This window comes from Schistocerca cancellata, chromosome 2, assembly GCF_023864275.1.
Source record: "Schistocerca cancellata isolate TAMUIC-IGC-003103 chromosome 2, iqSchCanc2.1, whole genome shotgun sequence".
Lineage (NCBI taxonomy): Eukaryota > Metazoa > Arthropoda > Insecta > Orthoptera > Acrididae > Schistocerca > Schistocerca cancellata.
The window spans coordinates 411,715,853-411,739,440 of record NC_064627.1 but is presented as its reverse complement, the minus strand read 5'-3'; the positions used below and the strand labels follow the sequence as shown (position 1 = coordinate 411,739,440).

At 41.2% G+C, this 23,588-nt stretch overlaps 1 protein-coding gene across 4 annotated transcripts in view; it reads left to right on the top strand.

The window, feature by feature from the left end:
• The window catches only part of LOC126161859 (organic cation transporter protein-like), a 325,910-nt gene that overhangs the window by 122,554 nt on the left and 179,768 nt on the right, over window positions 1-23,588 (top strand). The window contains exon 1 of one of the 4 annotated variants that reach the window (XM_049917975.1): window positions 7,022-7,056. The exons of the other annotated variants lie outside the window; for them this stretch is intronic. The gene's annotated coding sequence lies outside the window, so the exon portion shown is untranslated. Of the gene's footprint in view, window positions 1-7,021; window positions 7,057-23,588 lie in introns of those variants that run through there. 4 annotated transcript variants of the gene reach the window in all.

Below are 23,588 nucleotides of genomic sequence, written 5' to 3'. Positions count from 1 at the left end.
TTTGGGGGGTTCTTTCGAGAGGATGTGCAAAGACATAGTGAACATTTGATCAGAAGCACCATTGATTACAATACCTCGACATCTGCTCAGCTCTTGCCACTGTCCTTGATTTTCGTCACACTTATCCTACTTCGTGTAGTGGAACTTTTATTGTTTTGGAACTTTAACGTCCTCAGTTATTTGCTGGATATATTCCAATCTCCATCTTCTTCTACAGTTTTTACACTTTACAGCTCCCTCTTAATACCATGAAAGTTATTCCCTGATGTCTTAACAAATAGCCTATCATCCTGTCCCTTCTTCTTGTCAGTATTTTCCATATATTCTTTTCCTCGCTGATTCTGCGAAGAACCTCCTCATTCCTTACCTTATCAGCCCACCTAAATTTCAACATTCTTCCTTAGCACAGCTCAAATGCTTCGATTCTCTTCTGTCACAGTTTCCCCGCAGTCCATGTTTCACTACCCTACAATGCTGGGTTCCTATGTTTGACACTAGTAGACTTCTCTGGGCCAGGATTATCCTCTTTGTCTCTGCTTTTTTTTTTATCATCAGTCTACTGACTGGTTTGATGCGGCCCGCCACGAATTCCTTTCCTGTGCTAACCTCTTCATCTCAGAGTAGCACTTGCAACCTACGTCCTCAATTATTTGCTTGACGTATTCCAATCTCTGTCTTCCTCTACAGTTTTTGCCCTCTACAGCTCCGTCTAGTGCCATGGAAGTCATTCCCTCATGTCTTAGCAGATGTCCTATCATCCTGTCCCTTCTCCTTATCAGTGTTTTCCACATATTCCTTTCCTCTCCGATTCTGCGTAGAACCTCCTCAATCCTTACCTTATCAGTCCACCTAATTTTCAACTTTCGTCTATAGCACCACATCTCAAATGCTTCGATTCTCTTCTGTTCCGGTTTGCCCACAGTCCATGTTTCACTACCATGCAATGCTGTACACCAGACGTACATCCTCAGAAATTTCTTCCTCAAATTAAGGCCGGTATTTGATATTAGTAGACTTCTCTTGGCCAGAAATGCCTTTTTTGCCATAGCAAGTCTGCTTTTGATGTCCTCCTTGCTCCGTCCGTCATTGGTTATTTTACTGCCTAGGTAGCAGAATTCCTTAACTTCATTGACTTCGTGACCATCAATCCTGATGTTAAGTTTCTCGCTGTTCTCATTTCTACTACTTCTCATTACCTTCGTCTTTCTCCGATTTACTCTCAAACCACACTGTGTACTCATTAGACTGTTCATTCCGTTCAGCAGATGATCATTTAATTCTTCTTCACTTCCACTCTTATTATTCCCTCTTGGTTGTTGTACATATTGTATATGACCCGTCTCTCCCTATAGCTTACCCCTACTTTTTTCAGAATCTCGAACAGCTTGCACCATTTTATATTGTCGAACGCTTTTTCCAGGTCGACAAATCCTATGAAAGTGTCTTGATTTTTCTTTAGCCTTGCTTCCATTATTAGCCGTAACGTCAGAATTGCCTCTCTCGTCCCTTTACTTTTCCTAAAGCCAAACTGATCGTCACCTAGCGCATTCTCAATTTTCTTTTCCATTCTTCTGTATATTATTCTTGTAAGCAGCTTCGATGCATGAGCTGTTAAGCTGATTGTGCGATAATTCTCGCACTTGTCAGCTCTTGCCGTCTTCGGAATTGTGTGGATGATGCTTTTCCGAAAGTCAGATGGTATATCACCAGACTCATATATTCTACACACCAACGTGAATAGTCGTTTTGTTGCCACTTCCCCCAATGATTTTAGAAATTCTGATGGCATGTTATCTATCCCTTCTGCCTTATTTGACCGTAAATCCTCCAAAGCTCTTTTAAATTCCGATTCTAATACTGGATCCCCTATCTCTTCTAAATCGACTCCTGTTTCTTCTTCTATCACATCAGACAAATCTTCACCCTCATAGAGGCTTTCAATGTATTCTTTCCACCTGTCTGCTCTCTCCTCTGCATTTAACAGTGGAATTCCCGTTGCACTCTTAATGTTACCACCGTTGCTTTTAATGTCACCAAACGTTGTTTTGACTTTCCTGTATGCTGCGTCAGTCCTTCCGACAATCATATCTTTTTCGATGTCTTCACATTTTTCCTGCAGCCATTTCGTCTTAGCTTCCCTGCATTTCCTATTTATTTCATTCCTCAGCGACTTGTATTTCTGTATTCCTGATTTTCCCGGAACATGTTTGTACTTCCTCCTTTCATCAATCAACTGAAGTATTTCTTCTGTTACCCACGGTTTCTTCGCAGCTACCTTCTTTGTACCTATGTTTTCCTTCCCAACTTCTGTGATGGCCCTTTTTAGAGATGTCCATTCCTCTTCAACTGTACTGCCTACTGCGCTATTCCTTATTGCTGTATCTACAGCCTTAGAGAACTTCAAACGTATCTCGTCATTCCTTAGTACTTCCGTATCCCACTTCTTTGCGTATTGATTCTTCCTGACTAATGTCTTGAACTTCAGCCTACTCTTCATCACTATTATATTGTGATATGAGTCTATATCTGCTCCTGGGTACGCCTTACAATCCAGTATCTGATTTCGGAATCTCTGTCTGACCATGATGTAATCTAATTGAAATCTTCTTGTATCTCCCGGCGTTTTCCAAGTATACCTCCTCCTCTTGTGATTCTTGAACAGGGTATTCGCTATTACGAGCTGAAACGTGTTACAGAATTCAGTTAGTCTTTCTCCCCTTTCATTCCTTGTCTCAAACCCATATTCTCCTGTAACCTTTTCTTCTACTCCTTCCCCCACAACTGCATTCCAGTCGCCCATGACTATTAGATTTTCGTCCTCTTTTAAATACTGCATTACCCTTTCAATATCCTCATACACTTTCTCTATGCGTTCATCTTCAGCTTGCGACGTCGGCATGTATACCTGAACTATCGTTGTCGGTGTTGGTCTGCTGTCGATTCTGATTAGAACAACCCGGTCACTGAACTGTTCACAGTAACACACCCTCTGCCCTACCTTCCTATTCATAACGAATCCTACTCCTGTTATACCATTTTCTGCTGCTGTTATTACCCGATACTCATCTGACCAGAAATCCTTGTCTTCCTTCCACTTCACTTCATTGACCCCTACTATATCTAGATTGAGCCTTTGCATTTCCCTGTTCAGATTTTCTAGTTTCCCTACCACGTTCAAGCTTCTGACATTCCACGCCCCGACTCGTAGAACGTTATCCTTTCGTAGATTATTCAGTCTTTTTCTCATGGTAACCTCCCCCTTGGCAGTCCCCTCCCGGAGATCCGAATGGGGGACTATTCCGGAATCTTTTGCCAATGGAGAGATCATCATGACACTTCTTCAATTACAGGCCACATGTCCTGTGGATACACGTTACGTGTCTTTAATGCAGTGGTTTCCATTGCCTTCTGCATCCTCATGTCGTTGATCATTGCTGATTCTTCCGCCCTTAGGGGCAATTTCCCACCTGTAGGACAAGAGAGTGCCCTGAACCTCTATCCGCTCCTCCGCCCTCTTTTACAAGGCCGTTGGCAGAATGAGGCTGACTTCTTATGCCGGAAGTCTTCGGCCGCCAATGCTGATTATCATCAAAATTTAGGCAGTGGCGGGAATCGAACCCGGGACCGAAGACGTTTTCATTATTGAATCAAAGATGCTGCCCCTAGACCACGGGTACCCACCTGCTAGTCTGCTTTTTATGTCCTCCTTGCTATGTCCGTCATGGGTTGTTTTGCTGCCTAGATAGCAGAATTTCTTAACTTCATCTACTTCGTGATCACCAGTCCCGCCGTCAAGGGGAGTTAGAACGGAAAAATCTTTTTTTTTCACATTTTCGGATTTTTATCTCGTCTCTCAGTTTTCCAAATAAAATGATACATACATCACTTATAAACTCTCATGGAAAGTATTATATTTTTTTTTAATATGATCTACACCAGTTGGAAATATTAAATTTTTTACGAGCATTACTTCAAGATCTGACAAAATCGGTAATTTTTTATATAGAAGATTGTGGATTGCTCTGTTATAAAGGTTAAATTACGTTTTTGTAAATGTAGCAGTGTCAAAAACAATATCGTATCGATTCATAGCATAAACACGCGTTGTTTGTCGAAGTGCTATCGTTTTTCCGAGGAAAAGTGACGAATAGATTGGTAAATCTCTCAAAAAGTAAAGTATGACGCCAAAAAGAAGAGTTTTTAAGAAACGTCGGTTTTATGATAATAGATTTTCGAATAAAGGGAAACATTTTGTTCAACATGTGGCGTGTTTAGTTACAGACAATGAATTACAGGCAAACTCATCAGTATCTAGAGAAACACCCATTAGTGCTTCGAAGATTAAAATAAAACGTTGTGATACGTAGTTTTCTCAAAACGAAAGTGTTGTAAATGGTAGGTTAGGTTATATTCCGATAGATTTACATATTCAAACAATGGTGTTACGTGAATGTGTGTGTTGTAAAACATGTGGAGGGCCAGTTAGTTTACATGAAAACAGTGAAGTATCAAATGGACTAGCCAGGAAACTTATCATTAATTGTACCAGTTTTAAATATATTCATTCATTTTGGAATGTGGTTTTATGAATTGTTAGGTGGTTTTATGAATTGAGAGCTATTGACGAAGGACACACTGCAACACAAACAATGTGTGCTGTGATGAATATGCCACGTCCACCTTGTAAAATCGACAAGTATGCAGGATTTATTGGAGCTGCTGTGGAATCTGTTGCAATGTGCGTCAACGATGGGTGTTGCAAACGAATATGTTGGAATAAATGATGGTATGACTGACATACCAGTAGCTTTTGATGGCACTTGGCGGAAGTGTGTCTACAGTTCTAAGAATTCTGTTGCTACGGTGACCAGTGTGGATCTGGAAAGGTAATAGATTTCCAGATTTTGTTATAAAGGTAAATCAGTAATGAAGAAGGGCATATCTATGACAGAAATCATGAAGGAACAGGTGGTGGTATGGAGGCCTCTGCAGCTACTGAAATTTTTAGACACTGTGAACGAAAGGGGAGTGTGTTACACTAAGTTCTTAGGTGATGGAGACTCAAAAGCAATTAACAGTGTAGTAGCCGCTCAGCCTTATGGTGAGAAGATTATCACAAAACTGGTATGTGTTGGTCATGTCCACAAGAGGATGGGTACCAGGTTGAAGAAGTTGAAACAAAGTTTGAGAGACAAGAAACTTTCTGATGGTATTCTGTATTACCAGTTTTGACTTATGGCAGCAAGACATGGAATTACAATAAGAATACCATTCAAAACCAGTGGGTTGCTCACTGAGCAACATAATAAGGTTTTTTGGAAATTACTAGGAGGAACAGTAAAACTTACAAATGGACTGGAGTGGAAGTTGTTTTAATATTAATTTGATCGGGGCATGCAGTCAGACAAATGGATACTCACTGAATCAAGTAAGTTCACCCGATGACGTAATGGGTGATGCGCAGACGATATTAGAAAACGTACGACAGCAACATGAATAATTACGTGAAGACTGCAATTCGTGGAATAACGTAGAGCGGGCTTTATTCAGTAATGAATGTCAAGTGACTGGAGGTGGTGGTGATGGTGATAGTGATGAAGTAAAAAGGGCAATTAGTAACTAAAGATAAGATAACTGTGTTATTTAATTATACCGTCACAAACTCTGATGAGTTATTTAATTAATGTTGCCACAGCATACATTCCACCAGGTATTAAATAATTCCATCTAGAGTTCCTGCTAAGTCTCCCATTAAAGAAGCAAATGCCGATACCACAATTTTTCACTTTTAAGTATAATTTATCCTGAAGGATCTGGATTTCAAAAATATATTTGTTTTGAGAGTCCTGCTGTCTCTATCGACTACGTCACAGCAAAGAACCAGTTATATTTCTCTCCAGATCAAACTGTATTCCTACATGGTGCAAACTAGCTCGACCATACCAGGGACTTTAAACGAGGATCAACAATGTTGATACGTTGCATCAACCTCAGGTTCTTATAACTTAACGGTGTGCACCCGTTACCTAGTTTCTTTTGCAACGTTCATATTATTGATGTATTTCCATAATACAAAACTTTCACATTGCATTGTAACGGTTGAGACGGTTAACACAGGTATGTGATTAGTATTCTACCTAAAACGCAGTAATAAATCAGTGTGCGAAGGATTAAACCAGTTGTTTATTTCAATTATAGCCACAAAGTGATACAGTCATGGCTCAGTTGCTCTATTAACGGCTACCTTAAGATCTGTACTGGTTCGTTAGAATCTAACGCATAACACAAGTTCTGTGCATGGCAGCTTCAACATTAAAAAAATACTGAACTGTATCTCTCAAACCTCTCTATCTTTATAAAACATTTTCCTTGTTAGATTTTGTGTGTAACTAACAATATTCCAGCGACATTACATCTGCCCTTAAATGCGACAGAAGTACTACTGTAAAGTTGTATATAAACCGCTAGCAAGATACAATAATGTTAAATTTCGACCAAGGATGCTCGCCTACCACTAACGAAAAGAATGAGTATAGAGAATATCACGTACATGCGGACAGTAATATGTGGGCACTATGAAGAGAGCCTTGGATGACAAACGAATACATGAGAATAAAAATTTAAAAAAAAAACCTTGGGGAGAAATCGTCAATCAGCTGTGGCAGAGACCACTTTGCAATCAGGAAACCACAGGAGACAGTGTGATAAGACAGAGATCCTGGTTACCACGTACGAGTACTTTGATAAGTTCTACAGAGAAGCAACAGAGATTGCTAAATTCGACAAATAATTCTTTCGGAAAGGATAAGATGTTATATTCAGCGGCACCTGACTTTCAGTAGTGGAGTGGAAGCGTAGTGGTCTCCATCCAAGCAACGATAGCAGTAGTGTATGATAGCAAGCGACAGCGGCCAGCTGCGATCCAATTTCAAAAACATGTGACATCACGCCCCTACGTTGATTCATCTCGATAGGGAATTTCAGCTCAGTTTTCAGCGAGCCATTGTGTGCAGTGAACGAAAGCCACGACTCCTTCCCTGAAGATGTTCTTCGCAGGTGGGTAAGAAAGTTCAGAGTTTTCCAAAAAGTTCACCAGGCATAATACCTCGGGACATTTTAATAATTGTGGAATATACGGCGTTGAAAGCTATTTTATTATGTAAATTACGCTATTACAGAAATCACAGATGTTCAAATACAAGCAATTTTCTCTCCGCAAGACAACGACAATAATACTAAACGATTCTCTTTCTTTTATCCCAGCATGAAATTCATTAGTCTACATCTACATCTACGCTCCGTAAGCCACGTTACGGTGTGTGGTGGGATGTAGCTCTGGTGCCACTATCATTTTCCTCTTTCTGTGTCCTGTGGGTGCTTGGGAAGAACGACTATCTATAAACTTTCGTATGAGCTCTTCAATTTATTTTGTTATTGTACCACATATTCTATCGATTTATATTGCGCTGTTCTGCTTGAGTGTAACAAACATAACGTGCCAGTAAATACTGCGCTACAATATTACTAGCGGGATTGACTACCCGTAGATGGTGGTTCTAGACATCTTTGGCTGCACCATAACAGCTGTCCCTATGTTATGATACGGCAGCTTTCTGCACCCGTATTACTTTTGGATGTAATCTAGTAAACTATTGTGTTGTATTTGTGCTATACGTGCACAGGAACGCGATGGGTGCCTTTACAAATGTAGCGGCTAGTTAGTCAGATGCGATGTGAAGCTTGAGGCTTGTGATAAGTAACTAACTTCTTTTACGAAGTATACATGTATACGAGACGTTCCCTGTAGACAGACAACGTATAAACCAATGTCACAATTTTTGTGGATGTATTTCAGGTGGTTGAAAATGACTCACAGTCGAAATTAGCTAACAGCACGGACAATAAATGTTTTCCAGCTTGTTTGGACCATTTTTTGTTTCTCAAAAGTTTCAATTTTCCTTTTTGTTGGAACGAAATGATGTCAGTATCTGCCTATCTGCTCATTCTGGAAAAAATACTCTCGTAGCGTTCTTGATGGATTTATTAACTGTAATAACCATTGTCGGTATGACCACCTCATTATCACTAATCCCTGTCTCTATACTGACACAGTCGATAAAGTCAGACCCGTTTGTAAGCTACGAGATATGAAATATTTCCATTGCGTGTGGGCAGTCCAACGTACACGAATATCGACAACACCCCATAAATGCTAGATTGTGCTAGTATCAGGTGACCTGGAGAGCCAAGCAATGGTCTTAAGATCACTGGAATGTTCATCAAGTTACCTCCGTGAAACCAAATAGCTTTGACATGTGTCATTGTCCTGTTGAACCATGGTATCTCCATCAGGGTACTCGAGTACCAGAAATAGGTGAAAGTAGTTATCAAGACTGTCTACATAACGTGCCTCTGGCTTTGTCTCCTGCAGCCTGACAATGGGACAATTCTGAGACCATGTGGACACACCCAAGACCTTGTTGACACGCAGGAAGCATAGATACACACCTGGAAATGGAAAAAAGAACACATTGGCACCGGTGTGTCAGACCCACCATACTTGCTCCGGACACTGCGAGAGGGCTGTACAAGCAATGATCACACGCACGGCACAGCGGACACACCAGGAACCGCGGTGTTGGCCGTCGAATGGCGCTAGCTGCGCAGCATTTGTGCACCGCCGCCGTCAGTGTCAGCCAGTTTGCCGTGGCATACGGAGCTCCATCGCAGTCTTTAACACTGGTAGCATGCCGCGACAGCGTGGACGTGAACCGTATATGCAGTTGACGGACTTTGAGCGAGGGCGTACAGTGGGCATGCGGGAGGCCGGGTGGACGTACCGCCGAATTGCTCAACACGTGGGGCGTGAGGTCTCCACAGTACATCGATGTTGTCGCCAGTGGTCGGCGGAAGGTGCACGTGCCCGTCGACCTAGGACCGGACCGCAGCGACGCACGGATGCACGCCAAGACCGTAGGATCCTACGCAGTGCCGTAGGGGACCGCACCGCCACTTCCCAGCAAATTAGGGACACTGTTGCTCCTGGGGTATCGGCGAGGACCATTCGCAACCGTCTCCATGAAGCTGGGCTACGGTCCCGCACACCGTTAGGCCGTCTTCCGCTCACGCCCCAACATCGTGCAGCCCGCCTCCAGTGGTGTCGCGACAGGCGTGAATGGAGGGACGAATGGAGACGTGTCGTCTTCAGCGATGAGAGTCGCTTCTGCCTTGGTGCCAATGATGGTCGTATGCGTGTTTGGCGCCGTGCAGGTGAGCGCCACAATCAGGACTGCATACGACCGAGGCACACAGGGCCAACACCCGGCATCATGGTGTGGGGAGCGATCTCCTACACTGGCCGTACACCACTGGTGATCGTCGAGGGGACACTGAATAGTGCACGGTACATCCAAACCGTCATCGAACCCATCGTTCTACCATTCCTAGACCGGCAAGGGAACTTGCTGTTCCAACAGGACAGTGCACGTCCGCATGTATCCCGTGCCACCCAACGTGCTCTAGAAGGTGTAAGTCAACTACCCTGGCCAGCAAGATCTCCGGATCTGTCCCCCATTGAGCATGTTTGGGACTGGATGAAGCGTCGTCTCACGCGGTCTGCACGTCCAGCACGAACGCTGGTCCAGCTGAGGCGCCAGGTGGAAATGGCATGGCAAGCCGTTCCACAGGACTACATCCAGCATCTCTACGATCGTCTCCATGGGAGAATAGCAGCCTGCATTGCTGCGAAAGGTGGATATACACTGTACTAGTGCCGACATTGTGCATGCTCTGTTGCCTGTGTCTATGTGCCTGTGGTTCTGTCAGTGTGATCATGTGATGTATCTGACCCCAGGAATGTGTCAATAAAGTTTCCCCTTCCTGGGACAATGAATTCACGGTGTTCTTATTTCAATTTCCAGGAGTGTATATGGGACACACGCCGCACTCTTACGAACCCTTCATCTCTGTTCAACTGAAACCGTGAATCATCGGACCATGCTACACGCAGCCACTATTCCATGGTCCATGTCAGTCGTTGATTTCTGTGTCGAGGTGTCATCAAACACTGCTGAAGCCTATGCGATCCATGTGCCTCTCTACAGCCCTCGTAGAAATTGGTTCCTTATGCTCCACACTCAAATCAACGGCGATCATGCACATCAGACCGTCTATCGGGCACTGCAGAGGCGACGTAACGTCCGTTCGTCAAACGCTTGTGGTCATCCTGTTCAGTCGTTTGCGCGTGTAAAAACATTGTCTCTGCGATAATGAAAATCAGCACTGGACGCTGTTGACTGTGGAGACCCAAATTCACCTGTAATCTCCGATATATAAGGGGATAGTCAAAGGGCAACGAGACTGATGGAAAAAAAGTAAGTAAACTGATTGTTGTTTCAAAAGTAATTGCCATAACCGTTAATATAATTATCGCACTGTGACAGAAGTCGGTCAGTGCCTTCACGCAAAAATATTTGCGGTTGCCTTCGTAACCATAATTGCAGCCAAACGTGCACCTCTTCGTGCGAAGCAAATCGACGGCCACGAATATCTTTATCGAGGACTCCAAAAGTATGGAAATCGCTTGGGGAGAGATCGAGGACTGTGTAGAGGATGTGTAATTTAAGTTTACATACTGTTTTCCATCTATCTCGTTTTCAATTGACTGCTCCTTTCACTATGACCCATGAATCTTGCACTGATTATCCTTCCCCCGTTCCAACTCAACTAACTCGCGACGTGCTGCAGTGTTCATTACATACTTGTTTTAAGAGACTGCTCAGATACCGTGCTACGCTCGCGTCGTACGCCGCATCTAGCAGCAACATTCGGGTGTCACATAAGGAACATTTCCAAATGGTATAACCTTTAGCGAGACTTTTGGACACCAGTTTGTATTCACCTAATTTTTTTATTTGCGTTTTAGGCACATGAAACTAAGTTACTGTACCTTACAGGGTGAAATCGAGTATACCCACTTGCTTGTTCATGCGTGAACACCTTACAGTAACGGCATTCTATACACAGGGTAGGCGAAATAAAACAAGTACGGAAAATATTACATGCACCTTAAGATAAGCAATCCATCATACGTCATGAGGCTGATTATGTAAGTTGTGTTGCCTATCTTACGGTGCAAGTAATATTTTCCGGACCAGTTTTGTTTTGGCCACACTGCGTATTGCCTCAGTCTTTATCCGAAAACCGAAATTCGCCAACTACATTATTCATGTGCATACATTTGCTGAGGTTGGCATTAAAATTCATATTGCAAATTTAACACCTTGGGGTTAATCCTCACTAGATCCTAGAATTTTCTCTGTCAGTGAATGCGCTGGATGGTTACAAATAAAGTGCAGCAACTCACATAGATCCACTGTGGGCTGTAACTATCGTATGACAGCAAAACTCGATAGATATTCTAATGCTTTAACGTAGAACCGGTTTACACTGAAGAGATAGTTACAATTTGAACACCACTTACAACAACTGGGACTGTACAGCATTTCGTCGACGTCTTCAGTGCTCATATTGACCAAACTGTAATCAGTCGTTAATATTATCGACATTAACCTTTTCTCACTTATTTGTCCTTTCCTAATGCATTACATATGGAAACATTTCCACACGTCTTTGATGTATTCACAGCTCCAAATTTGCACCTGGTGGCAAAAATTTGAACTAACTTTTTCCAGCTTAAATCGGTTCCACGTTAACGCATTAGAATACCGACCAAGTTTCATCTCTGCCCATGCTGTCTCTGTTTCCTAGTGTCTGTTCTGCGGAATAAGATCCGCTGTTTTCATGATATGGCAAATCAGTTTTATTTTGCCTTTTTTGCCTAATGTCCTGTCCGCTGCCACGGTCGTCAGTTAACCCAAGGGAAGGAAACTGTTTGCGCTACCTGTCTGTGAATCGTATAAATTTTGTTCTATGTGTTACCGTATTTTAATTATTCGTGTATCGTGTTTTCCGACACGGTCTAGGGAGCAGCCCAGTATTCGCCTAAAAGAAAAAACCGGCTAAAACCCACACTTAGGCTGGCATATATGCGAATGCCGTAGCAATAAAAATAAATGAAGAAGACGTACATATTGCATCGTGATTCGTAGTCTACAGCAGATTGTGGGCTCGTAACAGACTGGGTAAGCCAGGTTGGATGAAGGTAAGTGCACGTCTAGTACAGCACTGTGGTCTTCGAACCTACTTTGGAGTTGATGCTATCTTTACTTTTCTCATGTATTTCTTACTAAATACATAAAGAAACATCAACCATAAACCGGTATAATTACATGTAGTACCCTTATTTAAGCATTTCATTGACACTGCCATTCGGCTAATATTTTTCTACGCGCACAAGATTGATCAGAGAAGTGGTGGAGATTTTATAAAAAGAATTATAATTCTCTTTTGTGCTTAAGCAGTAAGCACGTCTCATAAGTGATGTTCGGTAATATGAGGGGAAGGCGTTGTTCCTTTTGCTGATGCCATTTCTGAACTAAGCAGTCCCAGCATTAAAGACCTTTCTTAAAGGAATCAGGCGTGGTTTTCTGTTTCTCAGTCGGACTAACGTTCACGGAAATTTTTCAGTGATTCTATGTAGCTATATGCAGGTCAGTGACTCCGGCTTCTACTTAGAATGACGAATACGCCAGCAAACAAAATGGTGTAAGCTTCCGTTAGTGATCGTAGACACTTTACATTCAACGTTTTACGTACGAAGCAGCAAATATGCAAAATGTTCTTTAATTTTAATCATTAACCACGTAAGTAACTAACCTTCCACCTCAGCGGCTGCGTTCTAAGGACATTATATCCGTGAGACAGAACGTTAGGCATAGTTTATCCTTTAAAAAACACGCTGATACTTTGCTGAGGTTGAGAACTGTCCCTTTCTATGATTTCCCTATCTAAAGTAAGAGGTTGAGAACTGACTAATTTCTATGATTTCCCGATCTAAAGTAACAAACTACCAGTTATCGTACCTGTACAGGCAACGAAATTAGAACAACAATGTTAGCGAGCATGACGAGTAATACCTCAGTACCCTACTGAACAGATCTAGGAGAAAGTTACAGATAGTCTAATAATAGCAAAAATGTTCGAAAACAAAACTATTGTCGAGAGCAACATTTCCCGACTGCATTTTTTACTCTTTCGCTTGTTTAGAGAAACGATGCACATCATTCTTGCGTAAGTCTATAAATGGAAGTTAAAGTGTTGACACAAGAAATAAAACTTTGCTGAATATGGTAAATGTGAAAAAACATCTTTAATGTAGAAGTTAAAGCTGTCCTTAGAGCAACGTTGGTTTGAAACGCTACACGGCTTTACTAAGCATGTTCATTTTGGAAGTGGTATGTTTTCTTGTTCCACCGAACTGTTAACCGACTTTTACTCAATTATGTATTATAGCCTACAGTGTCACGTGAAAATTCGAATTACCGTGCAGCCGACCATTTAACAAACAGATTCACCAATGTCGATGATTACACAGCCGACAAAACTGTTGCTTTTGTTGTTGTAACATGTCAAAATATTTCACGGAATAAAGCTATTAGTTGACGATAAATTAGGAAAAGTCGACGTTAATGAAGAACAGAAACAAAACTTGAAGAAAAAATCATGAGCGAGATGCTAATATTGTACACTGCCACAGAAAATCCTCTTGTTTTGAAGGAAGTGAGAAAAATATTTATGAGGACATTTCTTGCTGGGGATAACTTCGTATTTATAATAATCATAGTAAGAACTCCTCTCTTCTTGTCCTGGAAGGACCAACAGATCTAAAGAACCTTAGGTGGTATAATTAAAATATTGTTGCGAATCTACGTACTATAAAGGAGAAAATTGGTTTAGAAGCTGTTTCGAAGGCCAGTTGCTGACGCAAGAGCACATTCTGCATATCAGTCGTAATCTATTTGCTTCAGCTTACTACAGAAACGGTCCAGTAAGTCTGCTTAATAGTTCCCAGTTACTGGTTTACCGATTTTGCTGATAGTCACTCATTATTTTAAGCTGAGAGACTAAAATGAAAGACGCCTCCACTTTTATTATATATCCCGTCGAGCAAGGGGTTTTACATTTTTCTGTAGTTTCACTTTCGTAAATCCATTTTTATTGAAATTTTTCCTCCAGGCTTTAATAATAGATGTTTTCTTCGTACAGCCAGTTCTTCAGATTTTCCTTTATCTTTTCTGAAATAAACTTCCTTGAGGATTTTTAGTCTGGACGTAACAGGCTCTCTTTAACCACTGCGCAACACTTGTCTCTATACATTTCTATGAAACTTGTGACAGTAGTCACTTAAAATACCTGTCAAATAAGAACTACATGCTGTTTGGAAGTTTCTGCAAAGCCTTTACGAGAATCTCTCCTTCCAGAAACCATGCTGTTTAACAAGATTTCCAGCTACTTCGTAGAAATTTCCATATAAGATTCAATTCACTGCCCACGTACGCTGAATAATGGAATAGTTACTCCACATTGTCATTGCCCTTTCGTTTCTCCATTCGTGTAATCGCCGAAACAGTGCTCCGTTTTTGCTAATCTTGCTGCCTGTAAGACGTTTACGTAATACACTTTTGCCTGGCTTCTGACCTTTTAAGAGCAAGAGAATTGAACTTAAAGCTGCCAACGTGCCGTTGAGAATCATACATACTAAGCAAACTCTTCGTCAAAATTACATGCTTCTTTTTAAACACAAAATTTCTGCCAATTCGTCCAGAGAATTTTATCCGTAGTCTGATGTTGATAAAAATTCGGCCAATACGAAATAAAGAACAGTAAGGTCATTACATGTGTAAATATTGCGGAGTTTACACCGTAATATAAGGTGGTACTGGAATCGAGCACAATACAGTATGCCATACAAGTCTGCGGCAATAGCTGACATTCTCGCCAGCTAATGGAGCGAGGCGCTGGCGTTGAAACCCTCTGACTGATTCGAGCGACACACCGCCAATTGACCCATAGTTCAAAGCTTCGATATGTCTGGGAGCGCCGGTCCATCAGTTCGATTGCCTTGAGCCCTTGAGCTTTTGATTCGCTTCCATTCTCTCACAGTCCGTACAGCGCGCAAGGAGATACAAAGAGCTCGCCATAATACGACAGCTCGTGTCTGAGACAAACGTCAGTCGACAATCAATGAGCATCTGATCGATGGTGATCAGGGACGTAGATTACGTCACGGTGACGCCTTTCAGTTGTAAATACATTGTAAAAAGGTCGTGTCGAAAGTGTATATCTGTTGCTAAACAGCAAGTGGCCCCATACCTTGACAATCGATAACATATTTTTAAGACATTGATGCTGATAATGAAGACCAGCCTAGATTATGCTGCGCCAGCTTTTCTACTGTAAAGTAACAAACATAAATCGGCGAAATGACCTGTCATTCTGTGATTATGCGATTGCCGAACAAATACTAGAAGCTCTCACATCCACTGAATATCTGGCGGTGTGCATAATGAGCTATTTACAGTACAACGAGCACATAAAGTTAACTATAGGAAAGGCAACTGCCAGAGTGAGAGGAATCTTAGGGAAGCGTAGTCCATGCACGAAAGAGATGGTTTACAAAATCCTCGTTCGACGATAGCTGGGAATTACTCGTTGGCCTGAGACGCTTCCCACATAACGCCTGACCGAGAAAATAGCAAAGATCCAAAAAATAGTGGCGCGTTTCGTCACACGTTCATTTAGCAAGCGTCACAGAGATGCTCATCCAATGCTAGTAGCAGATGTTACAAGAGTGGGACGTTGTGCATCCGAGAGCGTACGTTCTTAAGAGAGCCAATGAATGCATATCTCGCGAAATGACTTTGAAGGTATAGCAGGAGAGATTCGAGCTCGCTCGGAGGCTAACCGACCACCATTCCTCCCGCGCACCGTTCGCGACTGCTACAGAAGGGGGAAGTGATAATGGTACACGAAGTATCGTTCGTCTCATACGATTAGTTTGCTTACTGAGTGTGGGTGTAGATGTAGGTATAGATATCGGTCCCGTTATTCTGCTAACGGAAAATCTCTGGCGGTACCAGGGATAAAACAGGGTCTTCCGTGTTACAATCGTACATACCTTCCGCTCAGCCACGGATATGGTATTAGTTTTCTGTAATATTCAAAAATAAATTTAAAATTCACTTACGTGACATAATGGGCGTTGGAGAGAGTACGTCTTTCTTGCCATGTATTTTATCCCTGTTTCATTCACGGATGGTACGTATGAAGGGTGTCAGATGTAATCGTTTTGAAACTATCTTCACAAGTTCGTCGGTGGTCTCATAAAAAGTTCCACAGTATTCTCAGATTTTACATTAAATATCGCCTTTTGTCTGACATCTGCGTCGTTACGTTGCTCAAACTTCTTGTGACAATTATGAGGAAAAAAAGCCTCTAACCAACAGTGTACCGTTTTCCATTATCCTCCAAATGACCGAAACACTGCATTCGCTTTGCTCATGTCCTGACCTATGTGTTAGACGGAGTACCATATTTCTGTGCACTGATACTCTCAAGAATTTGTATAACGTGACTGCCTCCGATGTAACTCATTAATCTTACATCGGAGGGGTACTTCCTTTTCACCTTTAACAAGCTACATTATCATTCGTTCAAGCCACTTGTCATGCCGAAATACAAACACTCCAGTGTCATGCTGTTCTGTACAGATAACACTTCATCAAACTACATGGCGCAAAACTAAGACGTTAATACCACATAGGATGAAACTAAGACACCATCCCGCTTCATTATGGAACACTGAAATTGCTATTAGGGGAAGGTGAAAGTTTTGCGTCGTAACATAACAAAAAGGTATTGATATCACGGAAAATATTTTTCTTACGTCGAGACGTAATGCCAGTTGGTCAGCAGAAGTCTTTTTTCCTTTATCCTTCTTTTTAAGATAGCCACGTTATATGTCTTTCGTTTAAATGAATAAACGGGTAAAGGGGATGTTATAAAATTCTACAATTCCAGACAACGGATTCCAAGTGCGTGGAAATATCGACAGAAACTACATGAAATCAAGTAACTAGGTTTACACACATTCCTTAACACCTTTATCATACAAAAACTTCGTCCTTTTCATGTAAATGAGACTAGCAGGAAAAATACCAGCATGTCGCTCTTTAAGACTGGGAGTTCTCACCTTGACCGAAAGCACTGAAAAAATTTAACTGTTGACGCATTCAGGAGAAGCGCAAAAACGCAGCTCATATTAAAGTATGACTTCCTTCGTAGTTTTCACGTTTCTTATTGATATATAGATACTGAGTTTTCTATTATTTCGATTGACAAATATGTTTTCAGCCTTACAAAGGCTCAGCAAAAGTCAATCACTAATTTATCAGTGTCACAAATGACGTTATGTATATCACCGAACACCACGCGACACGAGCAGACAATATCTAATTAGTATAAGTAAGGGTGAAGGTGAACGAGAAGTGCATATTTCTTTTACATTAAGACCTCGCTGACGGCGGATTTTGGTCGCTGTTGGAGATACTCCCATTTCCACCCGTTTTTGGTGATTTCCTTAAATCACCCCATGTAACTTCCGGTATGGTTCCTGTGAAAAGGACAAGGCCGATTTTATTGCTCCATCCTTTCGTAACCCTAGCTTGTGCTCCGTCTCTAATTACCTCGCTGTCAACAGAAAGTTAAACTATTCTGCTTCCCTTTTTTTCCTCTGCAGCTAAGAGCTTTCTACAAGGATTTAAGGTCTCATTTAAGGAGTTTATTGACTTTATCGTTTCCCTTGCTTGAAGCTCAAGTGTACCCAGAATCGTAAACACGGTGTCCCTGGATTCAAGGCAGCACCTTCCAAGCGATATTAATGCTGATACCTCGGAAACATAGTTAGTAAATCATTTACTTCATGTGGTGGTATCTGTTCCAGTATCATGCGTCCCTGCTTTCAAAATAAGAATCCTAATAATTATATAGGATAACAGGAGATGTCCATTTTCCATTGAACTCATTGTGTAACTCAACTGCCTCCATACCCGTAAAGATATCGAACGACTTCACGAGTGTATGTTTTCCTAACCGCTTTAGTCGTCTGCGAGATTATTTCCTCATTTACATGATGCACACGACGTTCATACCTACACAGGGCTGAGTACAGAGCACTGTGCATCACTGCAACCAGAAAATGCTGAACGAAAGACACAACGAAAGCGCTGCGAATCATGTATCGTTAACTTGTCAGCGTAACTGCTAGTCGGATCTGGAGTCTTTGCACCACAACATTCTCATACACAAAAAAACCATCTGGTTTAAATCTAAAGATCGTTGTGACAACGCAGTCTTTGAACAATCCTTCAGGTGGATGGCTATTCGTCACAAATTTAGTGTTCCATATCAACTGAAAACCCCTTGCAGCCAGAACGGTGTAACAACTACAAACTTTCCTCCGTGAAAGTGTTCTGTGTTCATCAAATGCACTGAATCTCGCCGAACTATTTCCACCTGGTACATTTGTTGTTTTATTTATCTGCTCATTTTATATTTATGCATGTATTTTTTTCGCAAAAAGGTTTTGCTAATGTTTAGGTACCGGAAACATCTTTAAGTAATTTACTGAGTTCAGATAATTGGCTTCTATCTCTGAGAGATGTGATGTTAGTTACATGCTTAATTAAGTTATAAGTGCACAACTTTTGGCTTTTGGTGTTTGCGGAATATTTTACACATTCCGTTTTTTAATACGTGGATGTGTGTTTGCCACTTACAGACGAATAAATAAAATGTATGATCATTAAATTTCGGGCATAAAGCCGTGAATTTGCGTGGTTGCATACTCGAAATTTAATGGATTATTCGTTACGTTGTGAAACTTTCAAAATGCCTATCAACGTACCAGTAAACAAAAGAGGGATAATTATAAACCATATTAATATCATTTTTGTTCCAAAACAAAAATTCATTACTGGAACAAGATAAGTTTTTCATTTCCTTTTAAAAGTTAGCTTTACTGTCGCTAGGTATACTCTAAATATTCGACTATCCAAGTAACATAAAAATTTGTATTCAGCTTAATTCTCACTTTCTGGCCAAAAAGTATCACTTTGTCATCCAATATTTCTTTTCAACTAAACTGATGTTTTGAATGAAAAACTTCATGAGTTCGAGGTACTGCTGTTTCATTCCACAACAAAATCAAACCTTTTGCAAACGCGTTTGCCGACAAACGTCATTTTTGAAGAAAAAGAAAAGTCTTGCCTTATATAACCAACCACAGCTAAATATTAATAATAGTTCACATTTCAGGGCAAGAACTGCCGAACTTGTTATTGGATATGCTTAGGGACCGATCTTACCTATGAGAAATGAGTAGCCAATGCTAAATCAAATCACGGAAGAAATGTGTAAAACAGGTCTGCAAAAAATAAGTTTTCACGGTACTGAACGTTGTGACATGAGAAAAAAATGTCAATGGCCGTGTATAAGAAACTTTAAGTAGAACACACTGGCCTCTATAAAAAATGGAAGGCCAGAGTTGGCGATGAGGCTATTGGTCACAAATCAGTGTTGTTACAGTATTTCTTGCTTGCTGAATGAACAGCAGAACCAAACTTCATCTTGATGGGCACTAGCACTTGTAGCACAACCACCTAAGTTCCCTAAATTAACAAATACGAAACTATGAAATCTGTAGCATGGAAACGTATCAAAGACAGATATTAATAATCATCGATAGTTTCTCTGTTAACATCAAAAGTTTGCAACAAATATAATGGCTGAGCATTTCTGTTAATTCAAGTACCAAATAACAAAGTTTTTAGGTGAAAAAATATCACCATTTGGAACTTTTTATTTTCTACGAACGGCGTTTGACTGGACAAATGCAACATTCTTTCGGACAAAATCAAATTTTATGTCACTGAAGGCTAACATAATACTGATTTACATCATACGCAACTAACTGAAAACAGTGAATCGAGTAACACAGCTCATCATTTTGGATAACGAGTGATATCCAGATGAGACAAATCTCTGCTAGTCTGCCACAGGACCCGATTTTGGGTCCAGTGCTATTCTTGTTACATCTAATTAACCTCCCGCCTTATACGGATAAAGATGAAATAATTCTCCTGGCTGACGATCTAGGCGTTATAAATCAAGGTCACCATAGCTGTACTGACCGAAAAAGACGTAAAGGAAATTTTCATGAAAGTAGGCTGTGTACAACTGTGGCAATAAGAGTAGAGCACGATGAAAAGACAGCTTGAAAAACAGAATGTCAGTGCATACCATGGATAAAAACATCTCAGTTTTCCGGTTTGGCGATACTGCTGAGATACTGTGACGTTTCGACGTGTCATAACTATCATCTTTTGACGAACGTCGCCGGTATCTCAGCATTGCCACTAGACTGGAAACTCAAGTGCTTTTAGTCAGTGAAAAACAGAATATTCGAAAACTTTAGAAACAATGTCTTCTGGAACAACTGTGACTTCTTTTAAACATAACATATCAAAATCACAGTAATTTATTTTGTTTGTGGTTACGATTCATTTACCCATTTCCAGCCAGTGTTCAGATAAGATACCATCACTGCTGCACCTGCATCAATTTTTAATGATAACATTGTTCTATACAGGGTGGTCCATTGATAGTGATCGGGCCAAATATCTCACGAAATAAGCATCAAACGAAATACTACAAAGAACGAAACTCGTCTAGCTTGAAGGGGGAAACCAGATGGCGCTATGGTTGGCCCGCTAGATGGCGCTGCCATAGGTCAAACAGATATCAACTGCGGTTTTTTTTAAAATAGGAACTCCCATTTTTATTACATATTCGTGTAGTACGTAAAGAAATATGAATGTTTTAGTTAGACCACTTCTTTCGCTTTGTGACAGGTGGCGCAGTAATAGTCACAAACGTATAAGTACGTGGTATCACGTAACATTCCGCCAGTGCGGACGGTATTTGCTTCGTGATACGTTACCCGTGTTAAAATGGACCGCTTACCAGTTGCGGAAAAGGTCAATATCGTGCTTATGTATGGCTATTGTGATCAAAATGCCCAACTGGCGTGTGCTATGTATGCTGCTCGGTATCCTGGACGACATCATCCAAGTGTCCGGACCGTTCGCCGGATAGTTACGTTATTTAAGGAAACAGGAAGTGTTCAGCCACATGTGAAACGTCAACCACGACCTGCAACAAATGATGATGCGCAATAGGTGTTTTAGCTGCTGTCGCGGCTAATCCGCACACCAGTAGCAGACAGATTGCGCGAGAATCGGGAATCTCAAAAACGTCGGTGTTGAGAATGCTACATCAACATCGATTGCACCCGTACCATATTTCTGTGCACCAGGAATTGCCTGGTGACGACTTTGAACGTCGTGTACAGTTCTGCCACTGGGCACAAGAGAAATTACGAGACGATGACAAACTTTTTGCACGCGTTTTATTTAGCGACGAAGCGTCATTCACCAACAGCGGTAACGTAAGCCGGCATAATATGCACTATTGAGCAAAGGAAAATCCACGATGGCTGCGACAAGTGGAGCATCAGCGACCTTGGCGGGTTAATGTATGGTGCGGCATTATGGGAGGAAGGATAATTAGCGCCCATTTTATCGATGGCAGTCTAAATGATGTAATGTACGCTGATTTCCTACGTAATGTTCTACCGATGTTACTACAAGATGTTTCACTGCATGACAGAATGGCGATGTACTTCCCACATGATGGATGTCCGGCACATAGCTCGCGTGCGGTTGAAGCGGTATTGAACAGCATGTTTCATGACAGGTGGATTGTTCGTCGAAGCACCATACCATGGCCCGCACGTTCGCTGGATCTGACGTCCCTGGATTTCTTTCTGTGGGGAAGGTTGAAGGATATTTGCTATCGTGATCCACCGACAACGCCTGAGAACATGCGTCAGCGCATTGTCAATGCATGTGCGAACATTACGGAAGGCAAACTATTCGCGGTTGAGAGGAATGTCGTTACACTTATTGCCAAATGCAATGAGGTTGATGGACATCATTTTGAGCATTTATTGCATTAATGTGGTATTTACAGGTAATCACGCTGTAACAGCATGCGTTCGCAGAAATGATAAGTTCACAGTACATGTATCACATTGGAACAACCGAAATAAAATGTTCAAACGTACCTACGTTGTGCATTTTAATTTAAAAAACCTACCTGTTACCAACTGTTCGTCTAAAATTGTGAGCCATATGTTTGTGACTATTACAGCGCCATCTATCACAAAGCGAAAAAAGTGGTCCAACTAAAACATTCATATTTCGTTACGTACTACACGAATATGTAATAAAAATGGGGTTCCTATTTTAAAAAATGCAGCCGATATCCGTTTGACCTATGGCAGCGCCATCTAGAGGGCCAACCATAGCGCCATCTGGTTTCCCCCTTCAAGCTAGACAAGTTTCGTTCTTTGTAGTTTTTTCGTTTGACGCTTATTGCGTGAGATATTTGGCCCGGTCACGATCAATGGACCACCCTGTATATAATTATATAGATTTAGGCAATTTTAACGCAAATGCTTATTAGAATGACAGAAGTCTCTTGATGTACGTATTCTTAAAAACTTAATATGGGTTGACAAATTTTGCTCTACGTGTGATAGCTGAGTCTGGGGATTAAAATATTGAAAGTGTACTTTACTTTGGACACTTTCGTTCATTAATATCAGATGGAATAATTATTTACGGCGATTCTGTACTTGGGCATAGAGAAAAACAGCACTAAAAATGATGTAAGACTTACATATGACACACTTCACGGCTTCTGTGTACTGTTTTAGAAGCAACTGCACATACTACAACAGTTCCAAATTCCTTCCTGATTTTACTCGTGAGCAATAGTTCAGAACTTTAAAGCAACAACAGTATTCTTGAGTATAGCATAAGAATAAAAAATACTTCCACAATTCTCGACTTAACTATCGCACAAAAATGTACAAATTGTCACATACGTTATTAGTGAGCTGTAATACTAATCATGTAGTGTGGCTCATAATCTTATAAAATCCTATTAACTAGTCGACACGTCGGCAGCTAGCGTATTATTGGTCTTAAATGCATGTGTGGTAAATGCACGTAGAATTTAATATCTTGTTTGAATAAATGATGACGAAAGAATGTTCAAATGTGTGTGAATTTCTAAGGGACTAAACTGCTAAGGTCATCGGTCGCTAGACTTACACACTACTTAAACTAGCATACGCTAAAGACAGCACACACACCCATGCCCCAGGGAGGACTCGAACCTTCGGCGGGAGGGGCCGCGCAATTAGTGACATGGCGCCTCTAACCGCTCGACCACGACGAAAGAGGAGGAAGAGGCTAAAATACGGTACTTCACATGCCTGCTCCTCTGTAATTGTATTAAGATGGTTGGCGAGACTTACATCCCTATTTGTCAGATCGATTTCGACCGACATTGGAAACTCTGAATGTCGTATAATATCGTTGAACAGATGTCAACTATACCGGGCTATATGATTTATATAGTCCATTAGTATTTTCTTTCGTAAGGATCGGTACGATACTGAATCGATAACTTTTTGAAAATATAGGGATATCAAATCATCC